The sequence below is a fragment of the Cydia fagiglandana genome, chromosome 15, assembly GCF_963556715.1.
Source record: "Cydia fagiglandana chromosome 15, ilCydFagi1.1, whole genome shotgun sequence".
Lineage (NCBI taxonomy): Eukaryota > Metazoa > Arthropoda > Insecta > Lepidoptera > Tortricidae > Cydia > Cydia fagiglandana.
In genome coordinates, this window is record NC_085946.1 from 14,969,846 (window position 1) to 14,990,783 (window position 20,938).

Genomic DNA, 20,938 nt, shown 5'->3' on the forward strand with positions numbered 1-20,938 from the left:
ATGCCAGATCTGGCATATTTTCACTCGCTTTGGCACCAAAATTTTCCATTTAGCATCTGGCATATTTTTTAGCATAATTTAGTCTAAGCCAAGTTTGCACCAACTTGGCAGCAACAACATGCGCCATCGCCTTATGTGGTTCATATTTTCATATGAATTTTGACTTTTGCGGACGGTTGGACGTCGACGGACTATATAAAGTTGATCAAGCAGATCTCGTCAGTAGAAAAATGTATCTGTTTTAAGTGTCTAATTTTAAGTGACATTTTAGCATTTTTTTCAGCATATATTTCAAAAAACTTTGGCATAATCTAGACATTAGTCTAGCATTTTTTTTAAATCCGAGTTGGTAACACAAACGCACACCGTGCTAATACATTTCACAGAGACACTTCCTCGTCATGGGTGTAGGTATAACTTGGAAAGTGCAATCCGATTTATCTTACCAAACATCTTTGATAGGAAAGAAAATTTGTCTTATGTCGAATCGAAACTCTACTTATAAATCTTATAATTGCTGCTTTACTACTGCTCAATCATAGGTTGAGAAAAAATAGCTATCAAGTTCCATCCTTTAGATTTCAGCGACTATTATTGACATAACATCTTCTTTTATCAATGCTACTTAGCTAGTAAACGGCGGTGGGGTCGTCATTTCATCGGTGTTTGACATCACTACGATAACCGGCAAGGTCACATCACTAGAGGTGGTCGTCCATCTTAGATTGGTTTTACGCGAGAGCGTCCTCGCATATTATTTCAGAACTATATTCTCATATTTGTGATTCCCTAATAAATGTTGTTATAAAGTGGTGTCTGGTGTTTTTACTCTTACACTAGACAATGCGGCTCTGAATTCAGTACGGATATGATGGTCGTTCTTGTCTAAGCGACAGCGTGATAAAACGGTGTCCGTCACTTTCTATCTCACGGTGTTAAAAAGTGACAGTTATTTTATTACGTGGATAAAGATGGATAAAGCCATCCATAATAAGCTGGCTGATGTCTGTTATCGCCCTAAAAGTACTTAATCATGTTATTATAAACTCGGCCCGATAGAAAATCGCAAAAAACTAATACAGAGGCTTGATTTAAGAGCTCCAGATGCGATGAGTTCACTGAGGTCGCGACTTGAAGGACTGTCCATACTAGAGATGCCACGAATATTCGGCACTATTCGAGATTTGGCCGAACATTACTTCAATAAAAAAAGTAATACAATGAAAATATACCACAAACCATATAACTATTAAAGAACTTCCTTTAGCAATTAGCATAATTATAATTTTACTTAGATATATGATGGTAGGTTAGATAGAAGATAGTATACTCTTTATTGCCACACCTTAGGCCCACTTGCACCATTCCACTAACCCGGGGTTAACCGGTTAAACCAGGAGTTGCCATGGTTAGCCATACAAATTGACACTAGATTAACAGTTTAACCGCTTAACCCCGGGTTAGTGGAATGGTGTAAGTGGGCCTTAGTGAAATTGATTATAAATAGAGGTAGACGACAGGCGGTTTTACCGCTGAAGATTCGCCGCATCTTTAGTCCACACAGTTGCGATTATTTGTCACTTCGTGAACCTTATTCCAAAGAAATAGGGTCTATGACTGGTCAATTAAGAATGCTCTGTGTTACATTGTAATCTTTTAACCTTTGCTCTTAGCACGCGACGTTTATTTTTGCTTGTGACGTTCAGTTTATATCGCTTAATCACTTTAATCAGGTATGAATCACTTTAAGTAGGGGTTAAGGTCAAGGGAACATAGACCCATACTTTAGTATGGGTTTATTCTTCATGTCGTCACCTATAAATTGTAAATACAGATGTCAATCGCGATGTTAAAATCAACGATGATCAGTCTGGCCAACTAGGGACTCGAACCCACATCCTTAGATTGCCGGTCCAATGAGTTACCAATTCCGCCAGCTGACCATCCGTCAATGAACGCGAATTTAGTCATTAATGTGGTACGTCCCACAATAAGAAAGGAAAAAAAAAATTAACATATATGTCGTCACCTGCACCTCTAGCACAACTGGCCGCGACAGGCGTGAGAAGTGACAGATCGGCGCGACTTGGCGGCTTGTCGCGTGTTGGCAGCACAACTCACGCGCGAGAGCCGCGACAAACTCGCGATCAGGTGTCACTGTCAGAAAATGACAACGATCGCGACTTTGAACTAAAACCCGTAGCACAACTGCCTATTTTGAGACAAAATATTCTCACGTCTTTATGTCAATCCGCGAGTCGAAGTCTACGCGACTTTATAACGCGACTCGCTCTCGCGGGTGGTTTGCTTGTACTTTTTTAACTAAACTCATGATAATTATAACTTAAAAACAAGTTTCATATATTATGCAATAATATAATTTGTATAATTACTTATTGCCCTAAGGAATAAAGAAGTATGGAACAATGACTAAATGCGCTTTACGCAGTCTTATATCGATTATGCACGGTGATACCTACAAGTACCACAACACATGCACCCATCATGTTTACAACTTTAATTTCAAACAGCTAGCTTGTAGGTACTCAATTAAGTAATTAGGTACATATGTAGGATTTTTAAATTTCAATTCAGGTTCGTAAGTTTGTAAAAGTAATCCTAAGATCCTTACACAAAACTTTCATCAACCTAACAACGGAGCCCGCTTTGCCTGTACATAAATGAAGCCGATGAGGTGGGTAGGTACAAATGTTCAAAACAAACTATCCAACTTATTAAGCCATAGTCTTAGTAGTAATATTTAGGATCACGGTTAGATGTCTAATTTCAACAATCTCTTACTATTTAGGTACCGTTTGGAACCTTCCTCGACTTCAACAAAACATACCTACATGTGGCCTGTGCCCGCTGCATCGTACTGTAACAGAATGATGTAATACGTGGCTGTAACAGGATCATGTCCGGCTCAAAATCATGCTTTGTATGAAATATTATCAGTCAACACCCACTAAACCATTCCGTCCCCTGCCAACACCATACCGTGACGTGACTGGACCGAGCCGACCAACAATATTTTGAAGGAGTCGTTAGGTCGTTACGCTTTACGCTTATGTCATAGTCTGCGTAGGTAGCAGTACGGTTATCATATGGTCTACCATATTGAAACTCCTCTAGATCATACCTGTGTTCTAGATGTTTCACTTCATGTTTGACAGGGCCTATTATACGATCATGCTATGATATGTTGCTGTCAACATTAGGTATGAAGTGGGCCTTGGGGAGCTAATTAATAATGGCTTCTAGGAGTTCTAGGTACTTACCTACCTACTCTTCAAGTAGGTAGGCAGGTAGGTAGGTAGGTAGGTAGGTTCTTTTCAAGTAAAAAATACAGGAGTGAAAAAAAAACAAAATTTAAATTAATAGTATATTGATTTCCCTTATATATTCTTGCAATATTCGACTTCTTATTATTAAACCTAATATATAATAACATCTAGAACCACAATGGAGAAATTGTAAGAATCTTCTTTATTACCCTTGAAAAGTATTTTCTCTCTTCCTTTTTCTTGGACATGCGGCGTAGGACAATTCAATATGACCCTGGAAAGAAAATTGGTTTGTAAACAAAACAATAAAATATGGTCGTGACTTCATCGAGGACTATGAAATAAGCTTTTCATATCAATTCGTCAAATCATAAACAGTTACACAGTACACACACATGCCATCCATTATTGTCACAAGAAAAACTATATGAAACTTATTTGAGAGTTACTGCGGCAGCTTGGTAGGTACGCCATAACCATCAGGGTTATTATTAATAGTTCACATCCTCGGTGGTGTTCTTAAAGCTAAAGCGCTTCTCACATCTTAGTTAATTTAGAAAAGGGGACAGCTCCGCCTTTGAAACCTACAAGCTTGCTTAGTGTGTTTCTTTTCCTGACTCTCCACTTCGGGTCCCGTTGGCACGTTCCTGTTAATATTTTCCTTTGGGTGCTGGGATATCAATCGTGTCTAGGATAATGCTGGACTTATTCTGAAAAAAAAAACAGGCATATGAGAACAAAACCAATAATAGCAATTCCATTAATTATAGTTACTTACAAAAATATTTTATTTAAAAGGTTTATTAAACAGAAATTTTTAACAATATATATTTTAAGGAATATTATCAAAACTTAAATATATAAGGCTCTATTACTTACATTTTTTCATATTTTTTCCCGTAATTAAATGTTGACAAAATTTGAAAGTTCCTTGACTTTGACAGGAAAAACTTAACCATCGACAAAAAACTAGATTTTTTACCACCAAAGAACGAATGATTTAGCGCATCCCTGGTTTCCGATTCAGTGTTGCCACTTGCAAATATCGATTTGTTTAGACTTTGATTTCGCCGGGTAACACTGACGAGTCGCGCCGCGACTTTGAGTTCTCTACGCGGCTGTTGCAGTCGCGGGTACAAGTTATGCTACGGAAATCGACAGATTTGACAGCCGCGGGAATGGCGACTCGAGTCGCGGTCTAAGTCGCGGATGCAAGATGTGCTAGAGGTGCTGTTATTAAACTTATAAATCAACTTGAATGGCTCTTATACTGTTGCTTTCAATGTGTGTATTGTAAGAGAATACGTATAGGGATTTTATTTCCTCAGCTATAACTAAAATCATAAATAGTCTTACTGGGTCAACAGTGTCAACACATTTCAGAAAAAAGTTTCCTCTGCGGACAATAGAATATAAGTTAACCATCTGGGTACATACATATATAAATATCTTATCTGAGTCTCAAGACCTGAAAAAAGTATCAGCGTTAAAAATACTTTTAATTATCTTAACTTGCCGATGTATTACAGGAAAGACGCGAACGAGTTAACCATTAGGCAACTTACTGTTATGACCCTGCTACGCACTGTTCATATATCTGCCTCTTATTGTATATTATTTTCTTTTCATATATTATTTATTATACAAAGTGCACCAGTTAATGAGACAGACATGGAAAAGGGCATTGGTAAGTTTTTTTTAAATATCGGCTTTATCAGTGAACCTTCTGTAGTCAAAACATTCTGGTATGGTCCTTAAATCAAAAGGTATTAATACTATTAATACTGTGCAACTGCACAGCATTGTTCCCCGTTATCCTACACAATTGGCAATTTCTGTCCGATACGATCCCCTGTCCAGCAATAATTGGCAGACGGCCCCGCGAGGTTTCCCGGCCGCACCCCCGGCCGGCAATTAAGTAACCGCACCCTGTACGATAAATAATGGCCAACTAATTACTGGCGATAAAGTTTGGACGTTACTAACTGAAACAAATGAAGGTGGAAGCGTTCGAGAGTGTAATGAAAATAAGTAGGTGAGCCGTAAATGGGATTAAAAAGTAGATGGGTACTTATTAACATAATAGTTAATAAACATATTAATTAATCACCAACTTTTCATAACCTTTTAGGTCGAGTACCTTTATTTTAAGTCGCCCAGGGTCTTATTCTTGCAGGCAGGTGCCATATGAAAAAATGGAGTATCCTGACAGAAATCTGGATATCATCCTAAAACTTGACGATCATTTCGCCCAAATTAAACCCTCATTCCCAAATCAATTCCACTAGCCTTGTAACTCGCGACCATAATTCTGTAGCTACCTAATACAGCACAACCTTCCCTCGTTTGCTCAACTTCAAACTTTTAGCCGATTTAAGGTAACATTCCATTTCCAACCGCAGCTGCAATACTGCTCCGAAATTACTGCAGCGGCCTGAAAGCGTCGGTATTATTGTCAATTTCCATAGTAAAATGAATGACGATACCAACTGCACATAGCATGATGACTTTAGCGTATTTCCGACCGCAGCTGCACTACTGCTCCGACACGTGGTTAGTGGAGGCTTCTAAAAGCCCTGACACTCGCCCCTCGCAAGTCCCTCCGAATGGCAACCCTACTTGCCTTGGGCCTTGCGCAACTACACGAGTAAATTTTTAAAAATATAAGAGACAAAGAACCTAGCAAGGATCTGCCGTCCGGAGCCTTGTAATGGTTAAGGCCGCCGCTGCTACAGACCTCTAATTAAACTACGTAGAAACGAGATTACACTTACACTATGTACAGTCGACGTCAAAGATATGTTTACACTTTTTGCCTTATTACAGAGGAGTAAGGTGCAAAAGTGTAAACATATTTTTGACGTCGACTACAGCACAAATTTTATTATGAATATGTCTGCTGTGTCTCTTAGCTTATGATTAAAGTCTTGTGTTTTCCACTTGAGCTTCTAGCTTTAATTAAGGCAAGGCCGCGAAATGGGAGCAACTAGCGCGAAACTACAGTATATTAATATGGCTTTTATTATTATGAGGTTAAAGTTTAATTTCAGCGAACCCGCCCGGAGTGAGATGAAATTTTTATGATTGTAATAACAGGAAACATAAATATATCAACTTGAGAATATACGGAAAGCAAAGAAAATTAAATGTTGTGGATGTTTCAAATGTTAAAGTGGCATATAGGGTCATTGTGCTAGTTTTCGTCCGGTGTCAGTTTCCGTCCACTTGACGAAATTTGAGTATAATACTTCATTGCTGCACAAATTTGGACTTATTGCACCCTTAATATCTAAACAATTTAACTATCCACATAAAAATTATATTTCGCAAGTAGCAAATTATAAATCAAATGTGTTATTTACCACTCCGTCAAGTGGACGGAAACTGACACCGGACGGAAAACTGACGCACTTACCCTACATGTGCAGCAAAATGTATTAAGTATTTATTTAAGGATGACTCACGTTAGACCGGGCCGTGTCCGACCCGGAGCGTCCGGCGCATCGTTTTCTACGGAAAGCATCACGTGACATAGAAAAGGAAGCTCCGGCCCGGACACGGCCCGGTCTAACGTGAGTCATCCTTTATGCAGTGTAGGTGTAGCTATTTCAATAGTACTAGGTACTAGGACTAGGGCTCATGTCATGAGACCATGTTAATTACTTACAAGCTGAAGTTTTTTTACCGATGAAATAACATACTCGCCCTCGCATTTTATTGAAGACAAATAAATTCATTCAAGACACTTACCTACATTATAACTTAAGAATTAAACATATTATTAATATAAACATGTAGGTGACTTAAAAACCTACAATAACTCGGTTACTACTCAGCTTGATGTAAAGTTCTATGGATTCAATCCAACGTAAACTTTTACTAAAATTAGGTATATTGCTAGCAATTATTTTATATAAGTTTATTTAATAACTCCCGTAATATAGCAAAACTGGTACAATCATTTCCATATAATAGATAGTATATAATAATACGAATAATACACATGCAAATTGAATAAGGTAGTCCATTTTTAGTAAAACAAAACATAATGAAATTGTATGACAATATTACACTATAGTAATAGTACACTATAACAGAAAAAAGTAAGGGCAAATCGCGTAGCGTGGTATAGTGTGTAGCTTTCAAATAGAGCTCGACGGCTAATCCTATTGTCTATTGTTAAGTAAAACCGCTCGTGCCACGTGCCACAACCACCTGCATAAAAATACGTACTTCGGATACGTACACTATACAGGCATGTGATGCGGAGGGATGAAAGTCATGTGACGAGAATGCAATCATGTATGTACAACATTATAAGAAATATTAAATTACATAAATTACTAAAAGACATAAATAGGAATATAAAACTAAAACTAACTACAATTAAAATAATTAAAACTAAAAATTAAAAATACCTATCAAAATTTGGTGCCCTCGGGAGGGTGCCCAACACGCAGGCAGCGTTCCCGCGCTGGATTGCGATGGCAATTCGCTGTGCGAGAAAGCTGCCCGCGCGGGGGTCACCCGTTGCCTCCCTCAACCTTTTCCCAAGCTCCTTAAGGAGCAAGTGTGCGCCTCTGCCCCACGAACCAAGTGTCTCGACGCCAAATGCAACGAATTCGTATTGGGCGCCGAGACAGCTGTACTTGGCTACCTTTAGACGCTCCCGGGTGTCCGCCGCCGCGCCAGCACGCCTGCTGGTCGATGGGACGTAGGACGCCGCTAGCGTGTCAGCGCAAGTGGCGTCCCATACCAACGCACGACCCATCTTCCAGGGAATCAGTGACATCCCGTCAGTCATTATTTTAGTCCACTCTACACATCGTAACTCAACACTACCACAAAAGAGATAGGTACAGAAATCAATCTACATACAAAGCGCGCTCGAGCAACGCACACATAGACACTGCTCACGGACACGATATCTCGGACCGGTTGGGACCACTGCGAGCGCGAGTGCCATCCGCTTGAGACACGCGTCTGTGAGCTTTATTGTGCAATAATGGAGAAACAAAACAAAAAGTTATTATAACTGTACAGTGGACGGTTGTTTAAATTCAACATTAACCGGTGAATTGTCGTTTTTTAAGCTACCAGTGGTTTCAGAGAGAATGCGTATGCGAATTTATTACATCGTACATGAGAATGCGAATTTATTACACTTTAAAATATAATAATCGTGCATTTCGCCAATCTCGAAATCATCGCAAGATATTTTCTGTGGCAAATTTGTAATATAACAATGACATTAAAATTCAAATACCTATTTGAGTTATGAATGTTATTATTAATTTATATTTCCATTCTTCCCATTTCATCCTCAACAATAAATCAAACAACTAGATACGAGATACGATACGATGGATACGAGTGCCACTACCACGATAGTTTTTTGTGCATAAGTCATAGTTCGCGACAATCGCAACCCTAGAGCGACCGCCGAGCGTAGGTATGAAAAATAAAGTACATACATGTGATTGACTTCTGTACTTATCTGTTTTGTGACACTACTCAGCTAAATCACATAATTAGTGTAATACACCGTTTCCACATCAGCTAGTGATGTAACTACGGTACTTTCCGAACTAAGACTGTTACTAATAAAACCTCGTAAGTTCATACAACTTCTATACGGAGATACGACCTTTTGTAAAACAACACACATGCGTGATGAGATTATGATCTATCACGTTATCGCCCCGTTATCATGCACTTTCTTTACTGTTATAAAATTGAACCTTAATTCGGTGTCTTAAGATTTATAATCGAATGGTTTGAATTAAGATAGCGTTTCGTTTGGCGGTACTCTGACAGTTTGCCATTGTCTTTTCGAAGAGGCAGTGTTCCATATTTGAATTCTGTTCACGAAATCGGCAGTTTCTCATAGTTTGACCAGTGAAGTTTACTAATGAGAAAATTGTGAAGTTGATTTTTATGGATTTTTGGTATAAGATGTGATTACAGTGATCAAGGATGACGAAGTCTGGCGAAAAAATTAAAATACACAAGAATATGGTTCCTAGTAAGTTTATGGAAGATTTTTTACATATTTAAGAAATAATTGATCCTAGTTTGAGTAAAGTAAGGGTCTATGATGTCGACTGGTTCTTTAATCGCCTATTCACTCCATGCCTTGGCAGTCCTTATTCAGAAAAAGACGAGAAAATACGTTTTGTGCGATAAATTGCCGATATACATACTCAAATAGTATGTACTTATAATCATAACATTTCATATATCAATCAATGGAATATTATACTTTTTATATTATCTAGGACTTGTCGGAGACAAACCCTGACGTATGATCAGCAATTGCCGTTGGCCTGCAACACCAGAGGGGTTGCAAATACGTTGCCGGCATTTAAGATGGAATTTGGGAGCTACGCTCTTTTCTTGAAGTTTGTATCGGTAAAATTAAAATAAATGCATGATAGTTATTGTTTGTTACATAAATGGAGATCTTATCAACTTTTAAGACGAACGATAACCTTCGTTATCAAACGTGTTTACCAGGAGATAATAATTTAAACAATGATAACCAGTAATTTGAATATTTTGAACAGTATAAAAACGTCCTAGTATTCGAGAGTTGGCCGGTCGAAATATTTAGCAGATGGTGCCAGCATATCCGAGTAATCCGAGAGGTAATGGGACGATAACCCTTCGCGCCTATTTTTTATAGATTTGCGCTTTTTTCTACTGACGGTTATGGCTTTACAGACTAAATATAGTAGCAAAGTGTTCCGAGAGTGGCCCGGCTCACAGACTGCACAAAACAACGGCGTAATTGAATTGAAGAAGCGGCATTGACACCGTCTGGCTGTCATGCAATTTGTGTAATTGCTGTCCCGACGCCGCTGCGAACTGCAATCGATGTCATCGTGTTAAAATACTAGATGCATTTATGTATGTTGTAAATTAAACACCTATTTAAGATGTCGGTGTAATACAGTATTTTCTTAAGAAGGTGATATGTAGTGTGGTGGTTTTTAAACATTTGAATGAGTAGGTATAGTACCTGTTTTTGATGTGGTTTCGGAAGGTCTGCAATAATGCACTTTCCCCAGTTCGACTGCTGCTAAATAATAAAAGTTTTATTAATTTATTATTCACTGAACTATGAAATCCATTCGTATGACGCCTATATCCTTACGAAATGTAATACGTGGCAAATACCGACGGATCCGCATCGGCAATATGCGACGCTACCTGCGCGAACCTTTACACTCAAAAGGATACTATTCAATGTAAAATGTACTTACCACAGACAAAACATCCTCCAGACTGAGCATAGTCGCGCTACCTCCTCTGCCACGCATACGGTAGTTTTACTCCATGTTCGAGTCGAAAGTGTCTTTGAACGGACCAATCACGGCACGGGACTTCGCTCACCTCGTCCCGCGCACCCCCGCATTTTTGGCATCATCGGTTGCATGCAATAATTGCTCTAAACTCGGTCTAGAGGATTCCTAGTCTATGGTACTTACTTACTACCTTTCAGAATTGACATTAGATTTCAGCCCTTTGTACTTTTTGCTCCAGATCAAATTGAATCCAGCCATGCATTGTGTTCTTTTTTGGCAAAAGGTTCTTTGCTATAGTTCGTTTTTTTTAGCATTAGAAAGAACTTGGAAGAAGGTAAGCGATCTTGACATGTCTTTTAATAGAAAAACGCTTTTTAAAAATCAGTAACTATTACTTATGAAAGCAGAAGAATATAAATGATCGTATTAGATTCATAATTGTTACATATTTGCCGTAACTTATTTTTAAAATGTGTTTTTCAATTAAAAGGCACATCAAGATTGTTTACCTTATTTCTAATGCTAAAAAAAACGAACTATAGGTTGTAAGTGTTGCCATACGTTCCATCGTTGGATTAAATACATTGCAAGTACACCATGTTTTTTTGGGATCCTATTAACAAAGAACTTTACTATAGGTATCTACTGCACTAAGAGTCTCATAAGCACACTTAGGCGAAAACAAAAGATTAGGCTAAGATGGAAAACGTACAATTCACCAAGAGATTACCAAGAATTTAGCCTGCTTCGCTCTCGAGCCAAATTCCTCTTACGCCGCTGCTTTCAAAACTACATCAAAAATACTGAAACCTCTCTGTTAACTAACATAAAAAAATTTTGGAAATACACATCTAATCTTAGACAATCGAATACAGGCTATCCCGAAATTATGAAATTAGATAATATGTGCTCGAATTGTCCAACACAAATTTGCAACATGTTCGCGGATTACTTTAAATCAGTTTTTGAACCGGCATCACTAAACGCTTACGACACAAGTGCTCTTGAGCAGAGTGACGCTGACAACTCTATTACCCATTTAAATAACATGACTTTTTCAAAACATGAAGTTCTTACCACATTAAAGAAAATTGACGAGAATAAGGGGCCAGGTCCCGATGAGTTGAGTCCTGTGTTTATCAAACGTGCATGTACGGCTTTAGCAGTTCCGTTACAGATAATATTTAATAAATGTATGCATTTCGGTATATTCCCGGATCGGTGGAAATTGGCACACATCACACCTGTACATAAATCGGGCGCTAAAGACAATGTGCAAAATTACCGGCCTATTTCTATCTTATCATGTATTCCTAAAACATTTGAGAAATTGGTTCACGGTCGTATATCTAAAATGTTTAAAAACTATATCCTGGAAGAGCAACATGGATTTGTCAAAGGTAAATCAACGTCTACTAACCTCGCTCTATTCGTCAACACCTTATTCAGGACTCTTGATAAAAATGTTCAAATAGACACAATATACACCGATTTTCAAAAGGCGTTTGACAAAGTTGACCATCTGATTTTACTGAAAAAATTATCCTACAACGGAATAAAGGGTAACCTTCTCAGGTGGTTCGCGTCCTACCTCCAAAACCGCACTCAATCTGTTGTAATCAACGGACTGGTTTCCTCATCTACAATCGTAACTTCCGGTGTGCCGCAAGGCTCAATTATTGGTCCATTCTTATTTGTCTTGTTTATTAACGATATCTCACTGTGTTTCAAGAATTGTAACTTTCTGTTGTATGCCGACGATTTAAAAATTTATAAAAAAGTTCACACTTACGAAGATGTTCAACTAATTCAAGACGACTTGAACAGACTCGATGATTACTGTAAGATTAACAAGTTATGTTTAGCATACAACAAATGCAAACACGTAATATTTACTAGAAAAAATAATGTACTACGTAATCCTTATAAACTAAATGAATACACTTGAAACAGTAGATACAATCAAAGATCTAGGTGTTATTCTTGACACAAAGTTGACACTAGATACTCACATCGACCATATACTCAAAAAAGCATACCGAATGTTGGGCTTTGTTATGCGCGTCACTAAACCCTTCAAACAGAAGCTCAGCCTGACTTGCCTATACCAAACTTTAGTTCGTTCCAATCTTGAGTATGCGTCAGTTGCATGGAACCCTTTTTATAATGTATACTGCAATAAGCTAGAAATGGTACAAAAAAAGTTCTTGCGATGCCTTAATATTCGTCTGAAGAGCCCGCGGCACTCTTATGATGAGCTTTTAATTAAATACAACATGCTATCACTACGGGACCGACGTTGCATCGCCGACGCAATAATGCTGCGTGACGTATGTGCAGGTGAATTGGACTGTCCAAATCTCCTATCTAAAATATACTTTCGAGCTCCTCCTAAACTAACGCGGTCCACACACCTCTTCAGTCTTCCGAAGACAAAGACTAACGCCGGAAAACGTGCACCTATATACAGACTGTGCGACCACTACAATAAGTCTCTTCTCGAGATTGATCTCTTCTCAAAATCCCGCGCCCAGTTTAAGGCAGCAGTCACAAATTTATATAGAAACTAATAGGTAACTTCTTCCTTCCTATTACATTAGTCTAAGTACATACATAGTATAGTATATTCTACAACATAGGTACAGTCTCACTTAACATTTGAAATATTGTGAACCGCATGTTAGTTAAGTATTAGGATTAGGTAAGTGGTATAAATATACATATGTTCTCTGTGAGATACGTTTATGGAAGCATCTGTATTTAAGGCCATTTATGTAACTTTAAGTTTTATGTTCATCCCATGTATGTTTTTCTGTGTTATCTCCTCAATAAATAAATAAATAAATACTGATTTGAACTTTCACGACTTTTACTAAATAAACCTAAGGGGTTGTGCACAAATCACGCGAGGTTCGATAGGGGGAGGGGGATCAGGAAAAGATCACGATAGATCACATTGGGGGAGGGGGGCTATAAGGAAACCTCACGTGTATTTTTCTACAGTGAACGATACTAAGAAAAAAAAGCCTACCACATGATTAGATACTATTTCTCGATTACGTTAAACATAAATATTCACTCTGCACTTCAAAATAGTGAGTCTATTTAACGAAAATAGAAAAATAAACAAGATTTTCTATATACAATACTATTTATCTTAAAATTAGTCCAATGAAAAAATTGTAAAAAAATACACGTGAGCTTGTGTGGGGGGAGGGGGGTTGCCAAAAACCTCACCAAATATCACCAAGGGGGAGGGGGGTCAAAAAGTAGCCGAAAATACCTCGCGTGATTTGTGCACAACCCCTAAACGAAAATAAACTTGGAATGCTCGAATTAATCTCCGAATTTACCAATCGTTGTTTGGAGAAAGACAACATCGCGCGAACACCGGACTAAATCCCAATAAAGTCTAGTTCTCCTCTGGGATCATGTTACCAAAAGCAAAAGCAGTTTTTCTTTAGGATCCAACTGAGAAAACGCAAAACTAAGGAGAATGATCCTGAGAATAGGGTATTTGACTACTAGTCAAATCAGTTTCTTTTTTCGAACTGTAAAAAACGATTTTGCTACTATGGATTTTATATGAAACACTAGCATGTGACGTCACGATCAAATTGCCTACTCTTTATAGTTTTATACGGGTTTTAAAATAAATAGTGCCTAAAAATAACTACGTCTACGTTTCTCTATTCATCTTTTGGTGCTCTATTTCATGCATGGAGTAAAATAATTTATTTTAAATGCAGTCAAATACCCTATTACGAGTAAAAGCAGAAGAGGTATAGGGACCGTGCGCGTTGGAGGGTCTGCCATTTTGTGGCCTGAATCGAAAACGTATGTGCACATGTACATTGCGAAAGCAAGTGCTACCATCTACCGTTCTCGTCGGTACGTTTCCTTGTGCATAGTAGGTTCTGCCATCTTGTGGGCTACATCGGAAGCATAAACGAGACATTTATGTCTCGCGCCAAAAATCTGACGGCTCCTATGCTGCCCCCTATAGTTCATGCACGGGGCCTATAGGTTAAAGATAGACACCTGTATTGATCTCACTTCTCACTATAATGTACACCGCAGCTTCCGCTATAGTTCGTCCATGATGCCAAGTTCCTGTCTAGTTGAGTAAACATTGCTCTGATGTTTTTGCTCCCGATTTACCTCCACGCGTTTATGTAGGCGTGTTTTTGAATCTATTATTGAGTTTTCCATCTTTTCCCGCAAGTCAAGTCTAGCCGCACCCTTTTGACAAAAAATTGATCCGTTAAATTACCAAATAATCTGTGTTCTCTTTATTGGGTTTGATTAAGTAAAAGCCAGGATAAATGAAAGATTCTTAAGTTAACATACAACCAATAAAAAACCGGGCAAGTGCGAGTTGGAATCGCGCACGAAGGGTTCCGTACTATAATGCAAAAAAAAAACAAAAAAAAAGCAAAAAAAAACGGTCACCCATCCAAGTACTGACCACTCCCGACGTTGCTTAACTTTGGTCAAAAATCACGTTTGTTGTATGGGAGCCCCATTTAAATCTTTATTTTATTCTGTTTTTAGTATTTGTTGTTATAGTGGCAACAGAAATACATCATCTGTGAAAATTTCAACTGTCTAGCTATCACGGTTCGTGCGATACAGCCTGGTGACAGACGGACGGACGGACGGACGGACAGCGAAGTCTTAGTAATAGGGTCCCGTTTTACCCTTTGGGTACGGAACCCTAAAAAGATGGTAAAGCAAATACAATGCGATATAAATCCCAAAATAATGCATTTAAACTCTGAATAAAAATCCGTTTATCGGAATTCGACCGAAGTAGGTAAGTACATACATTTAAACGAAGTTAAAAATAAACTTATTACTTATGCGCGATTCTCAGTAATCTTACTACGGTTTCGAAGAACAGAATCTTAATGTTTTATTACAATTAGGGTCACTAGGTTACCGTTATCAAGGTTTACGAATAACTTGTAATTATTTTAATTAATGTAGCGTTTCTTATTCCTGTACCTATTGACTCATTCGTTACGGTTAGGTGGCGAGAGGGGACCACAGACATTACAACAAATGTGAATCATACTTGATCGTAACACGGTAGTGACAGGGAAAAATATTTCGCAATGTTTTTTTTTATTTTTTTGCAATTTGAAATTGGAACGTAAATATAGACCGTTCCCTCTTGACTTTCTAGGTTCTCGGTTAGGTCAGGAGTCGGCAAACTTTTGAGAAGAGCTAACCAAACAAAGCTCACAATTTTGGTACAGGCCAAAACGAAATCGGGGACGTTATGGCTAAAGGGGTCCATAGATTACGAGTTCGCCGGACGATATCAGATTGTCAGTTGTTCGGAACTGTCACCTTTTGCGTTTTAACTGACAGGCAGATATCGTCCGACGAACTGGTAATCTGTGGGCCCTTAATACTCGTATAAGTGACAAAAAGAAAATTAGGGTCCAGTATACCTTTGTATTGCTTTGGACCTTCTCACAGTCAGCCACAGTCCTAGTAAGAAGTTGCTATTGAACCTTTCTGCTGCTGCGACCCCTCTCAGGCTAATTCGAACGTGCTCCTTACATAATAACTATATTTGCATTATATTGGAATCATCATTTAGCTGTCATTCGCGCGGGCGACTCGCTCCGAGCGAAAAGAACGCGCCGATGACAGCTAACTGATACTTATGATTCCTATGATTCAAATATCGCTTCGATGTCATGTGCACGTTCGAATTAGCCTGTATTGGATTAAGCTAAAATAAATATCAGTACTTAAAATGTTTCTACAATACATGCAGCGCAAGAAAATCGATTAAACGATCGATTCACAATTTCTCGTTGGCATCTTCCAGTCAAGTTCAGAAGAACAATAAGGCTGGCTGCGAACAATGGCCGCGATTACAGGCTTCCGTCGAGGCGCGCCGGCTGCTTGCTAATGAGGGCTTTAGGGCGTTCCCACACGGTCGACTAATCGTTGAACTTTGGAGCAATCTTACCTTTCTGCAGGTTGCTAATGAGGGCCTTAGGGCGCCAGCACACGTGCGTCTTTAGAGCAATTTTACTTTTATGCTTGCTTGATAGAGGTAAAGAGGCCTTAGGTTACCAATGGGGTTGGCAATTGTCAAAGGTTTGCATAGATAGCGCCATCATAGCTTGCCCCTAGGGTTTGCAATCCGGATCCGAAATGTATGAAATTATCCGGATCTGGATCCGGATCCGCGGATCTTCCCATACATTTCGGATCCGTCGTGCAAACCCTACTTGCCCCTTTTTCTATGAGATTTGGCTTAAAGGGCTGGCATCCAGGGTATAAAATTCCATTAAAAAAACAAAAAAATTACACAATTCTAGGGAGCTAAGCTGGCGTCATCTGCTAAATACCTCGACCGGCCAAACCCATTAGATGAGGGTATCCCAATACGGGACTGGCAAGAAACTTTCAAACAAAGTGTGTGATCGTGAACGAACGATTGTAATTGTTAATAAGCATTACAGTCGTTATTATAAAGTCGTCCGTGTATAGCTTACCTTATCTTGTCCCTTGGTCAATGTCGAAGGCAGTTTATATTGACTTATTGAGATTTTGGACAGGCTTGCTAAACCAGTAAAATGTACCTTGGCCAGTAACTGCCAGTAAGTACAAATTAAAATTGGCTTGTTTTTCAGGTAGGTAATTATTAACGTTAATAGGAAGTCTTGTTTTCTTCGCAAGCTGGTGTGATGTGCATTAAAACATGGATACCTAATCAAAGTAAAAAAAAAATTGTTTTATTACGTAGATTATCTCTCGGTCTATGTCTGTGATCTGAGATTAAGACATTAAAAAAAATGTTAATAAACTATAGCCGGTCAAACCACTTTGTCAGTAGAAAAAAGCGCGATATTCAAATTGTCTATGGGACGATTACCCTTCATCATATCAGCCAGAGGACGTCCACTGCTTGACATAGGCCTCACCCAAAGATTTCCCTTCGCGCCTACATTTTTTAAATTTTCCGCTTTTTTCTCCGGGTTGATAGAGTACCTATAGTTAATTTTAACATTAAATTTGTGACTCTAAATACTCTCGGTCTCTTAGATATTAAAAAAAAACTTGAGTTTCAGAAATTGCATTAAATTTCTTGGTGGAATAGCGAAGAAACTTGTTTTAGCGTTAATATATTGGGCTAAATACTTGATTTATCAGTACGTGCACTTTTACTTTTAACTTAGTCGAAATACACGTTTAAAGTCACGGCGAATGCAGGTGTGCTGATAGCAACCCAATGATATCATAAATATGCGACACGACTGACGAAGTATTAAAATGTTATAGCCGATCTGATCGCAATCTCTTTGAACCTTATGTCGCTAAAACAAGAAATAAACCACGTCTTAATTATTTTGAGAAAACATCAACGACCATAAACAAAATTAAAAAGAAAACAAGCATCGTCCTATCTTTTTCATACTGCGTTGATGTCAATGATAACCGAGAAGGACAACAAATGCAGTAAGCAGTCCCGATATTTTTCGAAGTAGGAGCCAAAGTTTTTTTTTAATACGGTTACGGACCAACGGGCGGCGCCGGGGTGCCACGCACCTGTCGAATTTACATAATTTGGCCGAAACGCTCGAGTCCGCAGCAATTTTTTTAAAGCCGAAATCACCTGGAGTGTTTGGGACTGATATTTAAGTTGTCATTATATTCAATTTAGAGACTACTTAAAGATTTTATTTGGATGTTTCTCTCGGTTCAATGAACTTTAAACTGTGTGACTGTGTGTGGCTTGAAAAAGGAACAATCAATTTTGTACAAGTTCTTACATCAACAGTTTTACGTTTCAAAAGCACTTATAATTAGGAGACAGTCACTTCCTTTACCAGGGTTCTTAAGTAGATTAGTTTTTTAATGAAACGAGAATTCTTTGGTCCCTGGTGACTTTTTTTTTTTTTACAGAAGACCTGACACGGACTTGTACTAAAACCAGATCCACTATAGCCTCCAAAGTCCCATTATTATTTTTGCAGTTTTGAATTTGGAACGATCTTTTTTAATAGTTCAGAATTCGATTTGAATTTGTTCTCTATAGAGGTAATAAGTAATATTAACATTTTTAAATTAATAATTTTCAACCAGCTATAACCTCAAGACACGGCTCGGTAATAAATAAGAAAAATAAGAAACCTAAGAGCCTAGTTTATCGATAATACCCTATCAAGCTTACGTCGTATTTCACACCAGTTTCACAGTAACATACAGCCTTTTAGAGCAGAATAGATGACGCAGCGCTCCTATTATCCTCGCCCGGTGGATCGCCAGCGTTGCGTCGAATTGAAGGTTCATTACGCTAGTCTTCAACCGTTTTTCTCAAGGCTGCATGCTACGATACAAGGGGCCGTTAAGCCGCGCTACACGCTGCTACAATGCCACAATAAAAGAACTTTACACCGTGCCACAAAAAGTCCTGAGGCTTATTGGCCTCTATTGCTTTTGAATATTCGAGCGATTATTTTGAAGAGGCAGTAAAGAAATTAAAGGGCCTACGATGGGTCTAGAAACGGTGCTAGGGAGTCAAGTGAGAGGTCATTTGATTCAAATTCACTGTGATTTAACGTTGAACAAATCGGTAGTCAATGGCTTGTAAATATAAGTTAAGTGCGTATGAAACCTCAAGTCCTAATATCTAAACTTTGAGTTTAGTCAACAAAAGTTGAAAAACGTTACACTGAACGGCGACTGTCCTACAAAGTGAAAATAACTTGCCTAACTTATTCTTCATTATAGTTTTCCTTATACCCTTCATAAAATTCTTCGTAAAAGGGACTTTAGTTAGTTGACTTTTTAACATATAATAACATTGAAATGTTTTTTTTTCTCAATCATGTCGCATGCCACTCGATACGTCCATACACTTGCCCTTCCAAGTGAATCTTTATAATCTTATTTATCGGTGACGCAGCGGACCCTCGCCTCGTGACGGTTCATTAGTGACACCCTTGTCTGAGGGAATTTATAGACGTTGACAACCCTAACTACTAAGAGTATTTTTAGCTGAGCAAGGATTCATCGGGATATAATCGCGAGTTTCATATTGTGGAAGACATCAGGGTTGATAATAGCGTTATTATATTTACCTAGTCGAAATTTTGATATTATAACGTAGGAAACTAGCACCTTAGCACTAGCACTTTATTGTTACGAATATAAGTTAATATAAGTTCATACTAAAATGAAAAACAAAAAAAACTTGTTTTTAAAGAATAGAATAGAAAAACGTTTATTGCAAAAACCATCTATACATACAGCACCATAAACATTTTTAAAGAATGTCTTGTATTTTCCTGCAATTTGCACAATTTCATAGTAAGAAGCTCATGCTTCGAAGCCATTATGTTTTCGTCATTGGATCCGGGTTCTTAGTTTGCAAGAACAGGAGAACATTTTAAATAACGTCACAAAACCCGCTTTGAAAAGGAAAAGTTGATGCGATCAACCGAACCTTGGTTCAATAAGGATATTGGAAAGAAACGATACTTTCCGAACATCTGGCTCCCGCGTCAAAGCTAAAACGACGTATGTCCAAACGGTCCTCGGCTGGTTACGTCCTTACGTCTTTATGGTTCTTCGTGGGGGTAAAGGGGAGAAGGGGGCAACCAGTCTGCGTACACGCAAAGTTTAATCTGCAAGCCTTATTAGGGTTGCTATTCCTTGCTACAGGCATACGTTGAACAACTGCCTTGCTACACGGGTAACCGCCATTGGCAAACTCCTTCAATTGTTAACCGACTTCCAAATCTCAAAGAAGGAGGTTCTCAATTCGGTTATATGTTTTTTTTTATTTTTTTTATTATTTTTTTATTTTTTTTTATGTTTGTTACTCCATAACTCCGTCATTACTGGACCGATTTTGAAAATTCTTTTTTTGATTGAATGTATATGCATACAGATTGGTCCCGTTTTTGTCAAAATCCAGTTCTGATGATGGGATCCATGAGGAATCGAGGGAACTCCTCAAATCTTAAAGGCATACACATAGTGATTTTTGGTTTATTATCAACGAATCAAGCATATACATCCAAAAAAGTGACATTTGATGAAGTGGAACTGCTGATGATGATCAGAACGGAACTCTTCAACGACGCATAGTTCACGGTTGGCGATTTGTCCTCTTCGTTATGTTTGTTAAGCAAGTTAAATTTTTAAGCCACATTTTTGTCAAGCTCGAGTTCTGATGATGGGATCCATGAGGAATCAAGGGAACTCCTCAAATCTTAAAGGCATGCGTATAGAGATTTTTGTATTTACATCAGAAAATCAAGCATTTTCATCAAAAACTGTTGCATTTGATGAAGTGGAACTGCTGATGAT

General features: G+C 38.3%; 1 protein-coding gene and 1 long non-coding RNA gene across 2 annotated transcripts in view; one reads left to right on the top strand and one right to left on the bottom strand.

The window, feature by feature from the left end:
• LOC134671433 (SLIT-ROBO Rho GTPase-activating protein 3-like) overlaps positions 1-20,938 on the top strand; it is a 105,362-nt gene that overhangs the window by 26,131 nt on the left and 58,293 nt on the right. The gene's annotated exons all lie outside the window — the stretch shown is intronic.
• LOC134671121 (uncharacterized) lies at positions 3,372-4,484 on the bottom strand. The gene is made up of 2 exons (XR_010099185.1): positions 3,876-4,484; positions 3,372-3,561 (listed from the first exon to the last, which is right to left on the bottom strand). It is a non-coding gene; the product is annotated as an uncharacterized LOC134671121 (long non-coding RNA).